This window comes from Plecotus auritus (assembly GCF_963455305.1).
Source record: "Plecotus auritus genome assembly, chromosome: 8".
NCBI lineage: Eukaryota > Metazoa > Chordata > Mammalia > Chiroptera > Vespertilionidae > Plecotus > Plecotus auritus.
The window spans coordinates 22,006,066-22,027,283 of NC_137782.1; positions in this window are offsets into that span (position 1 = coordinate 22,006,066).

Consider the following 21,218-nt stretch of genomic DNA (forward strand, 5'->3'; position numbering starts at 1 on the left):
CCACCTGCCAAAACCTGTGTCAGCTCCAATTCTGGTTCTCAGGATGAACAAAGAGAGAAAATTCTTCAATCACTTTAGAGAGAATAGAGCATGTCAAAAGGAGGGGATTTATTAGAATAATCAGAGCAAACATCTCTGTGTTAAATAGTCATTATAAGAAAAGCAAGAAGTTGCACCTTAAACAATATTTCAGAGGATATGACACCTGAAAAGTGTGAGAAATTAGGAAAAAATGTAAGACCAGTAGAGAAAGGAGGCAGGTGAAACACAAGATTGCTGAATTTAAAACTACAGTCGAGTCACCAGCTAGTCCATTCGATACTCAGAGCATTGGCCAATAGGTAATTCTGCAATGGGTACAATGCTCTATAGGGCCAACAAATTTTTGATGTGAAGGGCCAGGTTGTAAATATTTTTGCCTTTGAGGGCCATATACAGGGCCTTGAATATTTTTTCATTTGCTTTACAAACTTTTAAAATGTTTTAAAAACATTATTAGCCCATGAGATGTACAAAAGTGACTCATGGATATTACTTCACATCTACTAGAATGGTTATAATTGAGGAAAATAATGAGTGTTGGTGGGGATGTGGAAACATTGGGACTTTCATACACAGCTTGTGGGAATGTAGAAAGGTGTGGCATCTGTGGAAAAGGGTTTGGCTGTTACTCAGAACTTAAACATAGAATGATCATATTACCCGGCAATTCCACTCCTAGGTATATACCCCTGAAAACTGAAAAAGAAGACAGATCCAGGAGAAATCCTGAAAGGATGGAAAGGGAAGACAGAGAGACAAAATCAAGGAAGAGAAGAAAAAACTTTTTAAATATGAAGAAATGGATCAACTTATAATGCTAGTATTATAAAAAATTACACACACAATAAAAAGATAGTAATGCTGAGGCATAGCCTGATTAAATCATTTTGAATTTGAAAGTTAACATACATTTGGCTACTAACATCCATCCATGGATATAAATAAGTTATTTGGAAAGAAGCAAACACCACAATAATTTCAGATCTTTTGGGGACTCTAAATGCTTTAGACAATGGCTATAAAGTTTTGAGGAAGAAATACTTAGATTTAAAAATTCCTTACTTAGCTAAGATGGATGTGATGTGCCTGTTCAAGAGCAACAGAAGTTCATTTCCAGAATGACAGATGCTCAGAAAGTTGCCACTCACTTAAAAGGAAAACTTCTCATATAAGTGATCTGGTAGAGAAGACTCTACATCAGCAAATATACCAGCAAACAGACAAACAAAACACGAGTGGGAAATCATGGTATTAAAGAACTGGAAGAAAACAACTAAAACTACATAAATAATTCCTATTACTATGGTTATAATATCATGTACCTGTAAAAATAAACACAGAAATAATGTAAAACATTTATGTTAGCAATCTAAAAATTTTAGATACATCAATCAAATTTGGATATAAATGAGAAGAAATCAAAGTAAACTCATCCAGACTGCCTCAAATGTATACATGTTTCATGTGGACTTATTTAGGTCACAAGGAACTTTCTCCAGTGCAACCTTTTATGAAATGCTCCTGATAGCAGATTCCAGATCACTTGATGGTGTTAGAGGCAACCTCATCAGGAGACATCAGCAGAGGTGACAGTTTTGTCCTTGAATTTGAGGGTGTTTAGTCTAGAAGGTCTCCATCTGTCTTTTCCCCATGGTTTTCTGGCTTCTAGTGAGATTTGCCACTCATTCATAAACTGAAACATTCTGATTTTATAAGAAGAAAGCAATGATATGGCTTTCATCATTTCTCATGTCTAGTACAAAAGAACAGTTTAATTCTAAAATTATATGTTTTCATATGTCTTCAGGGGAAAGTTAAAAGCATTATATTATGTTAGCTTCCCTTATTAATGGGTGGCCCCATTCAATTGATTAAATGAGTAAATAGAGAGGACAGTACAAATAGGGAGGAGAACAAAACTTTGTCTAATCGAAAGACAGAAGGAATTACCTAGGGATTATAATTTCCATTTTAGATGGCAGGAAACTGGGTTTCATAGGCTAAAGATTGCACAGGTAGGAGCAGAAATGAAATGCTAAAGCATGTAGACATTTTTCTCATTTTGCTGATACTTGAGATCCACGAAAGGATTTGGAAAGAGGAGTAACAGAATGGGAGCTAGTTTAGAAAGATGATCTGGTGGAATATGAAGTTTCAACTTGCAGAAGGAAATGTCATGGTTCATCTGAGAAACCATAACCAGTTGAATAAGGTTTGTAGCAGTGAGACAATAGGTAAGAGATACCTGAAAGAGGAGGTCACAGATCCAGACACCACTTTCTTGGAGGAGGCAGTTGATTCTTTGGTCATGGTCAGCAGAAGCATTTTTATAGTGCTGGCCTCAGAATCACATTGGCCTAGGCACAAACCCTGCACTATTCAACTTGCTTCCTTGCTATGTGATCTTAAGCAAGTTATACATTTTTCTGAATCTCAATATCCTTATCTGTAAAAATCTACACTAATAAAAGAGAAATATGCAAATTGACCATACATCCACAACACCCACCAGCCCATCAGGAGTAAGTATGCAAGTTAACCCAACAAAGATGGTGGGTTAATTTGCATACACAGGCACAGAGTGGCTAGGAGCGGGGTGGCCACTTGCGTGCATGCTGGTACCAAGTGGCCTGAGTCCCAGGGACAGGCATCCTCAGGACCCAGGTCGCTCTGAGCCTGTAGGCCTGCGCATAGGCCTGGAGCTGCTGGGGTCCTGGAACGACCTCCCAGGTGCTCCAAGGAGGCATGTGTGCAAGCTGCCGGGGGCGGGGTGGGAACATCCCCTGCAGTGAGTGAGCAGACAGCAGACTGCAGGGGACTGTTTGCCCCTTGCCATGGCAGCGAGGGGCAAGCAGTCCCCCGCAGCAAGCAAGCGTACAGCAGGGCCTTGCTTGCCCTGGCTGTGGCAGTAAGGGGCAAGCAGTCTCCTGAAGTGAGCAAGCAGACAGCAGGGCCCTGCTTGCCCCTGGCCGCAGCAGCAAGGGGCAAGCAGTCTCCCGCAGGGCCCCCACAGAAAGCAGACAGCAAAGCCCTGCTTGCCCCTGGCCCTGGTGGCTAGGGGCAAGCAGGCCCTCACAGAGAGCAGACACCAGGGTCTGCAGTGGTGTCAAGCAGGGAGGTCCGCAGAGAGCAGAGAACCATGGGGAGCAGGCCTAATCCATCAGTAGGACATACCCTGAGGGCTCCCAGATTGGAGAGGGTGCAGGTCAGGCTGAGGGACTCCCCCCACCCCTGTGCATAAATTTCATGCACCGGGCCCCTAGTAAGAACAATAATAGTCTTGCTTCTTAATGACGTTGTGAAGATTAAATGATAATATATCTATAGTTTTTACATAATGGATCCTTAGTAAATTATCACTATCATAATTAGTTGATTATCATTAGTAGAAAACTGAACAGAAGTTTATGACAATCACAGGGATGGAAGATCAGAAGTTGAGAGGATGTGTGACGCTTTTCCTCTCTGAGGCAAGAGTGATGGGAGATGGGAGAATAAAATGCAGAGCACAGTAGAGAAGGGATAAGCTGAAGGAGAAGTGCACCTTGCCTGTCCTGTCTGGAGTGAAGCTGTCAATAGGTATCTAGGTAACCCTCCTAAACACTGATTTGCATTCTTCAGACTCCTGCTTCTCACTTTCCTCTTTTCCTGCCTTTTGGAGGTTTGATGCTCATATTTTCAGAAAGTTTCTCATCTGCCCTCAAGGCTGTTTCTCTTTGTTCCCCACCTATATCCATATTCTTCCCTCAGTTCTTAAGGAACCCTGCAGCCCCATCCATCTGCTTTTATTTGTTCATTTCCCTAAAATTTAACCCAAAGATGTTTAGTAAGTATGTCCAATGGAGCTCTCAAAAGAGACATCACACTCTCCTCTCTAGGCTCAATGTTGCTGTTGTCTATTTTTTTAAAAATATATTTTATTGATATTTCACAGAGAGGAAAGGAGAGGGATAGAGAGTTAGAAACATCGATGAGAGAGAAACATCGATCAGCTGCCTCCTGCACACCTCCCACTGGGGATGTGCCCGCAACCAAGGTACATGCCCTTGACCAGAATCAAACCCGGGACCCTTCAGTCCGCAGGCCGACGCTCTATCCACTGAGCCAAACCAGTTTCGGCTGCTGTTGTCTATTTAAACAGCTGCCAGAGCCACTGCCCCCAGAAGTGAAGGATCTTCAAAAATTAAAAGCAGGAACTTCCATTCTTAGATTTAAGATTTTATTACTGCACACTACATGCCAGGTACCCTGCTGGGAAGCAGAGATATGGAGATGAGATAAAGTAACCATATGACCTGCTCTCAGAAAGCTTGCATTCTACTGGGAGAAACAGACATAAAATTATCAAACATAATTAATACATAAAGCAACTTAAGATTGCAAAGCACATAAAAGGCTGAAAGAGAGAATAAAAGGGATCAGGGCTGCAATCTGCTCTCCTTACATTAGGTGGTGGTTGTAAGAGATGGGCCAGGTGCAAATACTGCTTTTCAGATCTTCAGACCAGAGAAGGGTTGGGAAACACTAGGTTGACGACATCTAGAATGTAAAAGAAAAATTAACCTTTTATATTGGAACTAGAAGCCCAGTGCATGAAATCGCATGGCCCCGCCCACCCGCACTGGTCTTTGGTCATTTCAGCATTAGGGTCACAGGCCTTTTATAATATAGTTAAGTTTAGATTTACAGAAAAGTAGCAAAAACAAAGTGCAGAGAGTTCCTGTGTGCCCTTGACCCCACATTTGACATAACCATGGCACTTTTGTCTAAACAGGGAAACTAACATTGGTGCATTACTAAGAACTAAACTGCCCACTTTATTTGGATTTCACCAGATTTTCACCTATTGTCCATTTTTTCTGTTCCAAGATCCAGTTAGGGATACCACATTGCATTTAGTTTAGCATCTTTTGGATCCTTAAGCATTCATGCCTTCATGAATGTATTTAGCACACAGATGTAAAAGCAGACATGGAGGAACTTGGGCTGGCCCAAGTAGTGCGCATACATCTATGTGCAGAGGATCAAAGAGATTCTCAGGAAGATGGGTATCGTCACTGCCCCAGCCACACAAGTGAGCCACATCTCCTTCAGTTTTCAATTCATCTCCCATGAGCACCTGGGACAGATGCCACATTCCCACAGAAACCTCTCTCCAAATTAAATTCTTTTAGCAAAACCGGACCTGGACTGCAGCATTTATAAATTACCTATGAGGGCCTGTAAACATCAGATTGCTTTTTAAAAATTTAATTGCCCTTTTAAATTTTTAATTCAAAGACAGGGCTGGGATTGGTGGTGGGGGTCATGCAGGAGGTATGCCGGCCACCTCCGGAACTGTTTTCTGTCCATCAAATGGACAGCCCGCCCAGAAAGATTAACCCAGATTCCCCCAAAGAAATCTGTGTCAAGTTGATGCTGAGTCAGTCTGGCATCTGAGGAGAATCTTGACATGATGGGATTAACCCTCTCACTGCCCCAGGGCCCAGGGAGAAGGGTTTTCAAAGTTTTCCTCATGCATATAGCTCAGTGGAAGGCCAAACAGCACTGAGTTCTGTGCATCAGGAGTGGGGCCTGGGAGGAAGTCAGGATGAGCGATGAGAAAGTGCTGTTATTCAGGGGATTTCCCACCTGATTGCACTGGATTTGTCACCTACGTTTCATCACATTGTATGCTTGCTGGGAATTGCCATCAAGGAGAGCTCCTGCTGACTGGCTGCAGACATAACAGTGCACAGCAGCGGCTCTGACACACCTGCCGCCAGGTGAGTAATCCAGGTTCCAGATCCTGGCCCACAAGGAGAATTTTACTTAATGCTAAGGAACCTCTTTCCCTCCTGGGCATCCGAATCTAGATTCATGCTCCTGGGGGCATTCTCACTCCAATGAGTGACCTCCTCTCCTGATTCTTGCAGAACACTAAGAACTTCCTCTAGTAGTTCTTCTTTTTTTTTTTGAGCCATAAAAATATTTATATTCCTTAATCCAATTATTTGTACTTCAATATTATTTTATACTAGAGGCCCAGTGCATGGATTCATGCACTGGTGGGGTCCCTTGGCCTGGCCTGCAGCCTCTCACAATCCAGGACCCCTCGGGGGATGCCAGAGAGCCAGTTTTGGCCTGATTCCCACAGGCCAGGCTAAGGGACCCCACCAGTGCACGGATCTGTGCACCAGGCCTCTAGTATGCATATAAGATCTTTGGTTAATCTCTCCCTGCCCTCCCCCTTCTCCCCTTCCCTCTGATATTCATCATTCTGTTCCATGTTTCCATGCCTGTGTGTTGAGCGCCTGCCCCCTGGTGGTGAGTGCATGTCATAGCTACTAGTTGAACGGTTGAAAGGTTGAACGCTTGCTTAGGCTTTTATGTATATGGACTAGAGGCCTGTTGCACGAAAATTCGTGCATTCGGGGGATGGGGGGTCCCTCAGCCCGGCCTGCACCCTCTCACAATCCAGGACCCCTTGGGTAGAGTCCCTAGGCCTGGCCTGAGATCAGGGTCTATCAGGGCTTTTCTTCTCCGGTTGCAGGCAGCTGGCCCCACCCTTGCCTCTGACACTGCTTGCTATCTGTGCAGCGCTGGTCCCCCTCCCCTGCCACTGGTGGCCTCCCTCTGCAGGTGACAGGCTGGGGTGCAATGGTTTGGCTGGCCTGGGCATCCCTCTTTCTTTGCTGGGGAGTGGGGCTAGCCTGGCGAGGGGCTGTCTGCGTACCTGATCTCTCCTAACCGCTGGCCTGCCTACCTGATCTCCCCTAACCACTTGCCTGCCTACCTGATTACCCCTAACCACTCTGCCTGCCTGCCTGATTGCCTCTATCTGCTTGCTTGGGGGCAGGGCCAGCTCAGCGAGGTGCCATCTGCCTACCTGATTACCCCTAACTGCTGGTCTGCCTACCTAATCACCCCTAACCACTCTGCCTGCCTGCCTGATTGCCCTTATCCACTTGCTTGGGGGTGGGGCCAGCACTGACTTCTGGTTGGTCAGCCTCCAGTCATTACTGGTTGTTACAAGCCAGAGTTTTTATATATTAGGATTAGTTTTAGGTGTGCAGCATTAGGTGGTTAGACAATCATATGCTATACAAAGTATTCCCTCCAATACTCCCAGTACCCACCTGGCATCATACATACTTATTACAACAATTTACATCCCTGTGATTATTTTGTAACTACCAATTTGTACTTCTTAATCTCTTCACCTTTTTTACTCAGTCCCCCAACTCCCTTTCCCTCTGGCAACCATTAGTCTTGTCTCTGTATTTGAGTTTTAAAAGCTTCTTTTGGTTCTTAATTGTTAAGTGACTCCTTCTTCTCCATACCACATGCGTTAGCTTATGTTCTTAGGGCTTCTCTAGAAGCAAAATTAAGGATACCAACTGCTGGTGACTAAACAGAGGCTTAGGAAGAGGAAGATTTGAGACAGAGAAGATGGCCTAGGCCCTCGGGCCATGAACTCTGGCTTTTGGCTGTTGAACCAAAGTTCTCACATCACTCCTTTGTACACTGAGCTAGGTATCAAAGGCCTAGGATGAGGGCTCCACAACTCAGCCAGGAAAAGCAGCTCTAAGACTGAGTTGTGATGGTGCCAGGACAAATGCAGGCCTGGCTCTGGCCACCCCATTGAGCTTTATTTGTTTGTTCGAGTCAGATGTATGGTTTGTGCAGAACTCGAAGGCTACTTCCTCATTTGTCAGTCTACGTGTGGGATAAAATCTCTCTGCCAGTTTCTGCAAAGCAAAGAGTGGATGGTAAAGTCCGCTTTGAGCTGAACATCAGGCCTCAAGAAAAATCTGGCATCTTCAGCTGTCACTGCAATTATGATTGGCATCTCAGGAATTTACTATGACATAACTATTAAAGGATTTCTCATGAAGAACAGCATCCAGGATTGCCCTGGGGTTCAAACTAGGTACCTCTGGGCCATTTCTTATTCCTATAGGCCTGAAGGAATGTGCTGGCTATGTTTTGTTTGGCCAAACAGAGTGAACATATATAGCTTTAGATGGCAACATACTCCCCAGTATGCCACAGTCTCCACCTCTCTCCATGTCTTAGGCCCAATCTGCCTCATATATTTGCCTCACATTTAGTGGGTTACATAGTGACTCCCCAAAAGATATGTTCAAGTCCTAACCTCTGGAACCTATGTAGGTAATCTTATTTGGAAAATGGGTCTTTGCAGATGTAATTAAATTAAGGATCTCAAGATAAGATCATCCTGGATTTAGGATAGGCCCAAACTCCAATGGCAGGTGTTCTTAGGAGAAAAAGGCACAGGGAGATTTGAGACAAAGACTCACAGAGAGAAGAAGGCCCAATGAAGATAGAGACAGAGATTGGAGTGAGGCTGCCATAGACAAGAAAGGCCTGGGGCCACCAGAATTTGGAAGAGAGAAGGAAAGAATCTCTGCTGGACCCTCAGGAGGAAGCAAGGCCTTGCTGACATGTGGATTGTGAATTTCTGGCCTCCAGGATTGTTAGAGAATGAATTGCTTTAGTTTTAAGTCACCAAGTTTGTATTAAGTATATGGCAGCCACAGGAAACTCTACACTCTTCTAGTCAAAACACATCTCTGTTTTTGTTTGCTCTTTAGTCTCTCTGTATTTGTAGATGTGTATGTGTGTATATGTGTCTCTGTATGTATTATTTATGTGAGTTTGTGTTTAAGGGCCTTTGAGACTCACTCAGCTGCTGGACTTTATTCTCCCATACTCATATCATTCTTCTCTGGCTGTCTGTTTGTGGTGGCCTTTTCTAAGCCCTTATGGTGTCTATAATTTTTGTCCATCTAGTACCTCTTCTCCCTTCTTCTGGTGACAGAAACCACCACTCTAATAATAGGGGACAAGTCATAGTCCTCCATGCTCCCATTCATTGTGATCAGTTCAAAAAGAATATGTGATTTATCATCACAGTCATTGCCTGGAAATTTCTAGCTAGAATTGATAGGAGAAAACTTTTCCTGTCTAGTGATGGAACAGTTGTTTTGTGAGGGCTGAGATGCTTCCCGTCAGAGAAAGGAGCCTATCTTTGCAGGGGACAAAGCAAGAGGTGATATGTGGAGAGATGCAGACACAAGTGAAAGGAAAAGGTAATATTTTGTTGTTGCTATGTTAGTTCAAATCAGGTTTCTCCAGTTATGTGTAACTGAAAACTCCTTGAATAATATACCCCTCTCCTTCACCCTCATCTCTAAATATCTGGGCACTCCAGGTTTTTCTCTAAGGCCCCTGTTTTTCTCAATTGGAGAAATTGAGAGTATATCAGATGATTTTGCTCTGGATCTCACCTCTGAGCTTCAAACACACACACATCTGCCTACTGGATGCCCCATTCTAACCAAACATGAGCAAATCTGAACTTGCCTCCTCCCCTCTTTATTTTCTGTGGTTGCCTATAATAGCACCATAAGCTACATCTTTGTTCAGTTAGTTAGTTTCAATTCTTCTTTTACCACCACTTTACCCACATTGAGTAACCTCCATTTACCTAATACATTTTAAATTATCTTTTGAGACTCAACTCAAAATGTATCTACTTCCAAAACTTTCCACAGAACACTTATTTCACTCTACCATTTGGATGTAAGTGCTCCTCTGCTATGTCTTGATAGAACATGAATATTTCTATCTTAAATTTATGTAATTGGTTTTCTTTTTCTTTTTTTTTAAAATGTATTTTATTGATTTTTTACAGAGAGGAAAGGAGAGGGATAGAGAGCTAGAAACATCGATGAGAGAGAAACATCGATCAGCTGCCTCCTGCACACCCCCCATTGGGGATGTGCCCGCAACCAAGGCACATGCCCTTGACCGGAATCGAACCCGGGACCCTTGAGTCTGCAGGCCGACGCTCTATCCACTGAGCCAAACCAGTTAGGGCTGTAATTGGTTTTCTAAGGGGTCTCCCTTTAAGATCTAGGAAAGACTAGCAGAAGTCTCCATTTCTGAGAATTCATGGAGGCATCATGTTCTTATGGCTACCTTTTGCTTGGAGTAATTAATTCAACCACAAAGATTTTTTTGAATATCTACTACATGTTGCATGCTCTGCTAGGGACTGGATGCAGTGGTGAGCAAAACTAAACCTCTGTGGTTTATTCTCTAGAGCAGTGGTCGGCAAACTCATTAGTCAACAGAGCCAAATATCAACAGTACAACAATTGAAATTTCTTTTGAGAGCCAAATTTTTTAAACTTAAACTTCTTCTAACGCCATTCTTCAAAATAGACTCACCCAGGCCATGGTATTTTGTGGAAGAGCCACACTCAAGGGGCCAAAGAGCCGCATGTGGCTCGCGAGCCGCAGTTTGCCGACCACAGCTCTAGAGCATTGTAGACCACACAGAGATACACTATCCAGATTCCTCCACGGAAGAATTGTGATCAGCAGAGAACATTCAGCTCAGCGTCTGCCTCAGCTATAGAGAGCTGCTTCAGCCAAGGTCATGCCCTACCTAGGGCTCCTGCTAGACCAAGCACCATTTGTTCTGGAGCTCCCTGCAGGGTTGGCAGAGGCTTTCTGGGGCTGGCATCACAATTTAACTTCTTCCTCTGTCCAATCTGCTTCCACCCCACCCTTCCACAGGTGTTGATGACTGGTCCCTAATAAACATCTTGTACCCAAAACTCTATCATAGCATTTGCTTCCAGAGAATCCAACTTGCACAATGGGTCAGAGAGCAAAGCAATGAATATCAAGAAATGTGAAATTGTTCTTGTGGTAAGTCATTCAAAGGAAAAGTTCACTGGATTCTGGTTCCCAGATGTACACTTGGAAATTGTCTCTCTGTCCCCTACCTTGATGCTGGCCTAAACATGGGACTCAGCTCCTTTCTTTTGTTTATGTACACCCTGACACCTAGGCACAGACAGGGCCACACTTGTTTATGAAGCTCTGTATAAATTCGACATGTTCTTGCACACATAGGAGTTTCTCCTCCTCCTTCTTCTTTTTATTATTTGAAAAAATGGAAGAGTTGTACAATGGAAAAGGCACCTAAATGGGCAAAATGGGAAATTAGATATCCTAGTTCTTTAAAAAGTCCTTTCAGTATTTCTTCCACCTGGGTTCAGCCTCAACCTATATCACAGGCATTCTTTGATTCTGTCATGTCAACACCGTGCATTATTATGCTGAGCAGAATCACTTTTTTGCCTTTATTTTTCTTCCTCACCCTTTAAAGTTTCATCTCCTCTTTTGGTTACACAGATGTATTCCTTTGAAGAAAACTCATTGAACTGTAGGCTGAAGATCTGTACATTTTTCTATATGGAAATTATAAGACCTCCATTAAAGAGAAACTGTCCCTTCAGGCCTATAGAAATAAGAAACAATTGTGCTATCTACTGTTATCCATACCACCCTTTGTTATACAGCTGTCTATTAAGGTTTCTGAGGTTACTCTTTGTTAGTTAGCATCTAATTACACTCTTGAGACAGGTGGAATTGACCTCCCTCAGTTGTCTGATTGGTTTGGGGTAAGGTGGGTTCATTCTTCTGGTAATATCTGTTTCCCACAGAGCATCTTTTGTTGGACTGTGAGCTCCTTGAATGTAGGAGCTTTGCTACATAGCTATACATGTGTTGATATCCTCTATACCTTATAACAACCCTGAAGTAGAGAAGGTGTTCAGGAGGTACTAAAGACTAAAACACATCAGTTAATAAATGAATGAAGGACTAAGTCCTAAAATCATGTGCAGGCCCCAGAACCATAAATGGAGACATAGTCAGAGGTCCCTATAGCTATGATCAAGGTCTTAGAAGCCATTAGGACCCAGGGCATGGATCAGGGCATGAGACTCCCTGAGAACCTCTCAGAGTTTGACCCATGTCACCTGGCCTTCTGATGCTGCTCTATGGTGCCATTTGTTGCATATAGCCCTCATCTTCAGAGCTGTTCTTCCCCAACCTCATAATCTGCATAATCTTTATGCAATTAACATTCCAAAAAATACAGACAATTGCTTATTCATTCCTTAATAAACATTTATGAAGCTTAAGCATGCTAAGAACTTTTGTGATATTATGTCTTTGTTCTCATTGTGTCCTTTATGTAAAATGCCCTTATTCTGAATGATGCCTATAAATGATCATTTCAAAAAAAATCATGAGTGTTGACCTTCTGTAGAAGGAGGAGGGAGACATATTCTCCTCCAGATTCTTAAAATCCCTTCTTCTGTGCTTTGAGAACGTTTTGAGACTAAAGGTCTATAGTGTCTTGTCAGTGACAGGAGGAATGGTGAATGGCAAGAAATGCAGGTATCCAGGGAAATGTCAGAAGTGCCCCGCTGAGTGCCTGACAGTAGGCAGTAGTGTCTGAAGGGAGCAATCTCAGTTTAGCCAACACTAGCTTTTGGAACTAATAAACCATCAATCTTGGTGACTTAAGACAATAGGCGTTCATCTCTCACCTAAGAAAATGGGCATTCCTGACCTGAGAGAGGCCTTCCATGTTGGCCAGATGTTGAGAGCCAGGCTTCTTCTATCTTGGGTCTCAGAGACCTCTGCAATCTGCCAGTGGAAGAGGATCATTTGTGAGATGTGGCCAGGACTGAAGAGGGTGCACATTGCCTCTACTCACATTCCACACACATTCCATTAGCTAGCCTTCAATCACATGACCAGACTTGACTGAAAGGCAAATTGGGGGTGTAGTCTAGTCCTTTGCTGAGAAAGAAGAAGACAGATTAGGTGATCAGCTAACAATTTCTGTCACAGCAGAGAAAATGTTTCCAAAAATAGGCAACTTAACTTAGAGCAGAGGCAACAACAATAGTGACAGAATAGGAAAGGTTAAAAAGAGTTGAAGCCTGTCACACCCATCAGGAATTCTTGGGAAATGTCACTTACGACTCCCAGAAGTCCTCGTGGAGGTTTTGAAGGACTTTAATGGTCCATCAAATAGGGGCAGGGTCCATAACTGCATTTACAATGAATGAATGCAGCCTCATCATTCTCTATATGTCATGGATTAGGTTATCCAAAACAGATGGTAAGATAGCTTGGTGGGTGGGATATTGATAAAGAACCAATATCCATGGAAAGGAAGGGAACAGGTTTGGACAAATAGAAGGCTTGAACTGTAATGCACCCACAAAGCCTTGGTCAATTCCACATGTACTTTGGGAGCATATATGGCCCATCAGAGTTGCCCCATGGTGATTATATATCCTATAATTATTCACTGGCTGTGAGCTGCTCCAGGAAGAATGTGCTCTTTTGGGGGGGGCACTTCTGCAGCTAAGACAAATCCTAAAGTGTCCCAGTATTTGCGGCAATGAGTCCTTCCTTGCAGGGAAGTCTGGGGGCTCATCTCCATGTCCCCTCACTATAATTTTGGTCCATTGCTCTACTCTCTACAGTAACAAAACGTATCTCCTCCATGTTCCTGAGGACTGACCCTTGGGTATTTATAAACAATCAGCTTGCCCACTCCATTTCATTCACAACAACTCACGGAAGCCATGCATTTAGTTTTAACATGTACAGGTATCTCACCTGATCCTCATGGAAGGTTTCTGGATCTCTCATGTACTGTTTACCATCATTACATGGGGCTTTGGTGTTGAGGGTTTGGACAGGTCCATCTGGGCATATGGTCATTATCCCTCTCCCGCTAAACCCGATGACAGTGCCCTTTTGATGGGACTAAAGCACCATGATGATCTTGACCTTTAAAATTAGGCTGACACAGAGTACATTAAGTATAAGTTTCCTCTTCCCCTGCCTTTATTTATCATTTACGTGTTGAACTTCTCAGCTGGCAAAGGATAAAATCGTTGATAGCAAATGAATTAGATATCAATTAATTTCTAAAGCAAACCTAATGGGCATTTAAGAAGAGAATTTAATGTCTCATTTACTCTCTATAGCTATCTTGTTAAATGCCAATTAAGTATCTAAATATTTCCTACAAGCTTAATGAATTATAATAAGTAATAAGTGATTACCACTTTTTCCCTAAGATCTTGGCTCTCTCAACTTCTGGTGCAATGATAGTAGATTTTTTCTTGTCCTACTTATGATACTTAAACCTTCTTAATGAGCTTAAGTTTCCTTACTTAGCAAAAATGAACAAAATTTATAGTCAATTCTAAAAATAAAAATAATATTGAAATGCATACAGCTCTAGAGAACATGTAAGGAATAAGGATTTTTACTTGACAATTAAGCAAGCACTAATTAAAATGTTACCTATAATAAATGCCTAATGTTTTATGTTTTTAGTACCTTAACATGTCTCATCCTCTTTTCTGCAAATCATTTCTAAATACCAAGGTGTAATGTGAACTAACAGACACAAAACATGAGCTTCTGGGGCCTGGCCTGGGGTCTAGCTCTTCAAGGTTCTCTCTGACACTCGGGGGAGATAGGGAAGACTCCAAGTTTACTCAGCCAGACTTTGCTCTATGATACTGCCTGACAGTGCCCTGTGGGGCTGGGGATGACTTTAGATACAGTAGATGACAGTAGATACCCAATTGACAGGGTTCATGGACTACCACTCCACTGGTCCTCGGTAGGGGTTGCAAAGAGCAAAGATGTGCCTGGAAGTGTAGGTTTGTGGGGATAGTAAGGATAAGTGAGGGGTCTGATCTGAGCAGAATGGAGCTCTGAGCAGCCATCTTAGGCGCATCATAAATTGTGTATACATGTCATTCAGAACAGGCCCAAGTGGAAGTGGCACTGGACCCAAGGTGACTTTCCTGGACCCAAGGTCAAAGGATCAAATAGTCCTGAGTCTGAGGCCCAACTTGTCACATACTTGTCCTGTGAGCTTAGGCAAGCCACAGTCTCTGAGTCTCAGTTTCCTTATTTGTGATGTAGGGATACTATCTCTCCCAGGGGTTTCTTAGGAAGAGGAAAAAAGAGAATTTATGTAAAGCATGCAATATGATGCTGGCCAAGTGGCACACATTCAGTGAGTGCCATTATTATTAGGGTAAGTGATAATGATCATTAGTATACAAATGGTGACAAGGTCACCTTATTTCTGTTTTGCAGAATGTGGCAGGTGTGGGGACTGATAGAAGTCAGTGCAGTCATAATTGTCCTGAAGCTTGTACAACTCCCATGAAAAGGGTATTTGTGCCTTTTCCGAGGATAGGGATGCTGAGGACAACATTCATATCCTGACCCTGAAAGAGAAAGCTCATTCTGTTCCTCAGAAAGTGCAAGGAACATGTAGTAACACTGCACGTGACAATCCTTACTTCTCCAATACCCTGGTCAGGAAGTTTGCTCCAAATATACTGCAAGGCAGGGGAGGGTTCCCTCAATGGGGCCCAGGGGTGCAAGTCCAACCCCATTCCCAAGGACAGCCCTGCTCCTTGGTGAGGCCATGCAACCCTGCCCCATGCAATTACTGTCACTTATACAAACAAGTTGAGGTATTCTGATGACAATTGCTAGGCAACCATTCAAGTCACGTTTTTAAAATATATTTTTATTAGAGGAAAATGCTCATGATGTAGCATTGAAAAAGGAAAAAAACAAACAAACAAACAAAAAAAAACAACAATCCCAGGAAGTAAATCAGAAGCAGCAAAGACAGTAACCAATGTAGATCCTTGAGTTAAATGTGGCCTCCTTAGGGCTCACCTCAGCAAAATATCAAAGAGAGGGAAGAAAGAGACAAAGACCCAGCTAACTCTGAATGCACTGACTTGACAGGCAATATGGGTTTATGTGATGGTTTCTTTGTGGTGCAAAGGAGAGAGTTCCACTGCTCATCATATAGCAATCATCATCATCATCATCATCATAATGGTTAACATTTATTCAGTTCATAAACCAAATGATGTTCTATGTAATTAATATGTACTTATTTATTTCCTCCCTATTGTCTCTCCTGTTTTGCCTCTCAAATGTCCTGATTCATATTAATTTCTCTGTCCATGCCACTATTTATCCTCTGGCTAACATCCTCTGTCTTCCCTCACTTTTGTCCTTTTTCTTCTTCTTTTGGTTGTCTTCATGTCTAGCTGTGATGGTTAATTTATGTCACCTTGACTGGGCCCAAAGGTGCCCAGATTAAATATAATTTTGGGTGTGTTTGTGAGGGGGGCACTGGATGAGATTAGCATTTGAATCAGTGGAGTCTGTCAAAAACAGAGATGGCTCTCTCCATTGTGGGTGAACTCATTCAATCTATTGAGGGCAATGAATAGACCAAAAAGGTGGAGAAAAGAGGCATTTGTCCTTTCTCGGTTCCTGCCTACCTGCTTGAGCAGGGACATCTCATGTCATCTTCTCCAGCCCTCAGACTGGGACTTAAACCACTATCCCCCAGGCTGTTGTATGCTGACTGAGTTATAGCACTGGCTTTCTGAGCCTCCAGCTTACAGAGGTAAATCATGGGACTTCTCAGCCTCCATAATCATGTGAACCAATTCCTCATAATAAATCCGTGTGTGTGTGTGTGTGTGTGTGTGTGTGTGTGTTATGTTTCTCTGGAGAACCCTGACTAGCCAAGTGCATAAAAAAATGTACACTTGATCCTGGCTGGCATGGCTCAGTAGTTGAGCATCAACCTGTGAACCAGGAGTACATGGTTCAATTCAGGGTCAGGGCACATACCTGGGTTGTGGGCTCGATCCCCAGTGAGGGCCGTGCAGGAGGCAGCCAATCAATGATTCTCTCCCATCATTGATGTTTCTATCTTTCTCTCTCCCCCTCTCCCTTACTCTCTGAAATAAATAAAAAATATATATTTAAAAAAATGTACACTTGAGCCACAGAGCCTGAGTCTGAATCCTGCCTCCAAGATTGCCTAACTGTACAATCTTGGGTGAGTGTTTTAATCTTTCAGTGTCTCAATTGTACACCTATTAAATGGGAGAGATAACAGTGATACACAGCCTCATGAGGTTTGTCTCAGTCTGTGTGGGCCACTATAACAAAATATTCTGAGTGGCTTATCCTATCTAATAAAGAGGGAATATGCTAATTGACCCTCATGCTGCTGCAAAGATGGGGGCGCCCACAGCCAATAAGGAGGGAATATGCTAATAGACTGCCCTGTCCTCAATGATGGCGGCACCCACAGCCAATAAGAGAATATGCTAATTGACTGTCCTGCCCTCAAAGATGGTGGTGCCCACAGCCACAAGATGGCAGTGCCCAGTCCCCTCAGCCCCTCTGGGGCGGCAGGTGTGCGGCAAGGCCAGGCCCACCCCCAGGTAGGCCCGGCCGCTCTGCGCACCTCCCTCCAGAGTCCCCCAGTCCCCTTAGACCCCCAGCCACCCAGGGCCGGCCTGAGGCTCAGGTAACCAGGGCCAACTGAGGCTTGTGCTGCTGGTAGTGGCAGCAGCAGAAGTGTGATGGGGCATCACCTTCCCCTGATTGCTGGGTCGCCTCCTGCCCCTGAGGGCTCCTGAACTGTGAGAGGGGGCAGGCCGGGCTGAGGGAGCACCCCCCTGTCAGTGCATGAATTTTCATGCACTGGGCCTCTAGTAAACAATAAAAATTCATTTCTCACAGTTCTGGAGGCTGGAAGTCGAAGATCAAGGATCTGGCAGAATTGGTGTCTGATGAAGACCTACTTTCTGGTTCATAGATGGCACCTTCTTGCTGAGTCCTCATTTTGTGAAATGGGCTAGGGCAGTGGTCGGCAAACTCATTAGTCAACAGAGCCAAATATCAACAGTACAACAACTGAAATTTCTTTTGAGAGCCAAATTTTTTAAACTTAAACTTCTTCTAATGCCACTTCTTCAAAATAGACTTGCCCAGGCCATTGTATTTTGTGGAAGAGCCACACTCAAGGGGCCAAAAAGCCACATGTGGCTCACAAGCCACGGATTGCCGACCACTGGGCTGGGGAGTTCTGTGGGGTCTCTTTTTATAAGGATACTAATCTCACTCAAAAATCATCCACCCTTAAGAGCTAAGCACTTCCCAAAGGCCCTACCCACTAATGCCATCAACTTGAGGGGTAGGATTTCAACATATAAATTTTGGGGTAACACCACAGTCAAACCATGGCAGGGTTACTTTAAAGAGTAAATAAGTGGGTATATATGAATTACATAGAACATTGCCTGGTTTAAGAAGTGAATAAATGTTCACTAGCATCATTATTATTATTGGTATTATTATTGTTGTTAATTATTGTTGTCATGTGGATTAATTGACCTCTCAGCTTCTTCAAACTCTATTTCATAAAAATGACTTCTTCCTTTCTTACAAAGAAGGGGAGAGAAGATTTGCAAATCATCCTTATTTAATATCTATCGAAATACTCTCATATTAGGTAGGAAAAAATGCCTGGAAGGAAATGTATGTGTGGTAAGCAGAATAATGGCCTTAAAGATGTACACATCTTAGTCCTTGGAACCTGGGAATATACTACCTTACATGGCCAAAGGGACATTGCAGGTGTGATTAGGTTAAGGCCCAACATAATCACAGGGTCCTTATAAGTGAAACAAAAAGGTAGGCCTGTCAGAGTCTGAGAGGGAGGTGTGGGAGAGAAGGAAGTAGAAGTTGGAGTGAGGCCCTGAGCTAAGGAATGTGGGCAGCATCTTGAAGCTGGAACAGGCAGGTACAATTCTCCCCTGGAGCCTCCAGAAGGAACACAGCCTTCCCAACATCTTAATTTTAGCCCATGAGGTTCACTTTCAGACGTGAGTTCAGGAATTATAACATAATTAATTAATGTGTGGTAAATTGTTATAGCAGCAATAGGAAATTAGTATGGCATCAAAGCCATAGCTAAAATAGATTCTGTCTACATCATGGATTTATGAGAAATTTGTTTTCTTCTTCTTTAAACTGTCTCTGTTTTCCAAAGTAAGAAGGAAAATGTGAGTTTGAGACATAATTGATCAATTACAGATGGTTACCACATGCCGTTGTGTTCTTGTGCTGCTGTAGAGAGCACACAACCATGTGAATTGGAGTCACTACTAATGTGTGGTTATTCCCTGTCACTGAGATTACCATGTTCCTGGCTCTGTCATCCCTTCACCAACCCTTCTCTGTCCACTCAAGTGCTCTACACAAGTGATTCTCAAGCTTTACTTGCATAGAAAACACTAGGGGGGCTTGTTTAAATGCAATTATATCAACATCAGTCATCAGGAAAATGCAAACTAGAATCCCAAAGAAATAATACCACACCCCAATGGGATGACTACAATTAAAGAGACTAATAGTACCAAGTGTTATTGAGGATGTGGTTCAGCCTGAACTCACATACACTGCTAGTGGGAATGGAGAATGATAAAACCTCTTTGAAAAACCATCATTTTCTTAAAAAGTTAAGCATACACATAGCATATGATTGAGTCATTCCACTCTCAGTTATTTATCCTAAAAAATTAAAGTATATGTCCTCACAGAGACTTCAATAGGAATGTTCATAAAAGCTTTATTCACGGTAGTTAAGATATGGAAACAACCTGAATGGCCATCAACTCAGCAACATAAAGGAATGAACTGTGCAAACACTCAACAACATGGTGAATCTCAAAAGCATTACTCTGAGTGAAAGAAGCCAGACCAGCAGAGAACATGCTACATAATCCATTTATATGAAATGCAAACTAATCTATAGAGGCAGAAAGCAACATCAGTAACTACGTAGGACCAGGCAGAGGGAGGGATGGGTTGCCTTGGAGCACAAGGTATCTTTTGGGATGATGGAACTCTTTTTGAATTTTGAGTGTTATGGTGGTCCCATGTGTGTGGATGACTACCACAATTCATCAAATTTTATATTTTCAGTGGGTGTGGTTTTTTGAGGAATGTAAATCATTCCTCAATTAAGTTGATAAAAGGATTAAAAGCAGACTTGGATTCAGGGGTATGGGCTGGACAGGGAGTGGGGTGGGGGGCAATGGTAAGATATGTACACATATAATACCTTAATAAAATATCCTCTCTTTACTTCCTCCACTTGCAGCAGACAGATTTGTTTTCATTTTTGCTAAGAAAAATAAAGATTTTCAGTAAGGAACTCCCTTCAATATCTGTCCCCTGACACCCATACACTATAAACTACTTGAATATGGGCACAACTTGGGTCTATGTAGGACAAAATACTTCAGAAGTCCCACCCACTCCCTTCTTTGTTATGACACTGGCTCCAGCTTTCATTGGAAGCACACATGACTAGCAACAAACCCACATCAGGATTATTGCATTACCACTCTAAATCTTAGAACAGATCTCCCCTTTGCTTAAGACATCCATTTTCAAACCCCTGGTTCCCCTTCAGCAGGGCCTTTCAGGTACTGCACAGGCTCCTCTGGACCTCTTGCGTGGACTCTGGACGGGCCGCTGCTCTCCTGTCTCCTTTACAATCCCAGTTGCCACAGTTCCAGCGGGAGGGAGACTGCATGCACAAACGATTTTCTGAAAGGATTTTGGCAAAGGGACTGTTGACAGGTGTGAGAACAGGGACAAACAGCCAACCAATGAGGTGGCACCCCAGAAACAGAGACCATCAAGGTATCAAGGGGGTGGGGCCACGTGATCATGCACGGAAGTCATGTGAGGATGGAGGAGGGGCCACATGAAGATTGAAGGGATGCGTCCAGGAGTCCGCAGAAGCTGAAGAGGCAGCAAGGACCCTCCCCTGGAGCCCTTCGAGGGAGCACAGCCCAGACACCCTGATTTCAGATTCTGGCCCCAGAATGGGGAGAGCACATGTTCCTGTTTGTTTAGGCCAGTCTATAGTCATCACAGCAGCCTCCTGCTCCTCGTTTTGGGGCTTTGACCAGGTTCTGGGAACAGCTGAGCCCTGTGCTCTGGTAGGGGCGACCCCTAAGACCTGTCACTGCTGGAGCACAGGGACATTCATGCCTGTGTCTGTGCCTTGGCCCTGTCTCCCGCTCCCCCAGGAGCTCCTTGGCAGGATGCTCAGTGGGCACACCAGGGCAGGCCGCTTGGTGGGAAGTGTAGGCTACATGGCTCTGGGGCTCCTTACCACCTTGCTGATCCCCCAGCTGAAGGATGATGCAGGGTACTCTCCAGCCCTGCCCTTACCTCCCAGGCCTTTAGTCCAGCCTCGGCCTCTGCTTCCTGGAGCACCTGGGTTGACAGGAGCTAGCAACTGGGTTGTTGTGCCCATATTCTAGATGCCAAAACTGAGGCTCAGAGAGGGGGAGCAGAGGATGCTAGCCTTGGCCCACCTCCCAGTCAACTCAGCTCAGCTCACAGGT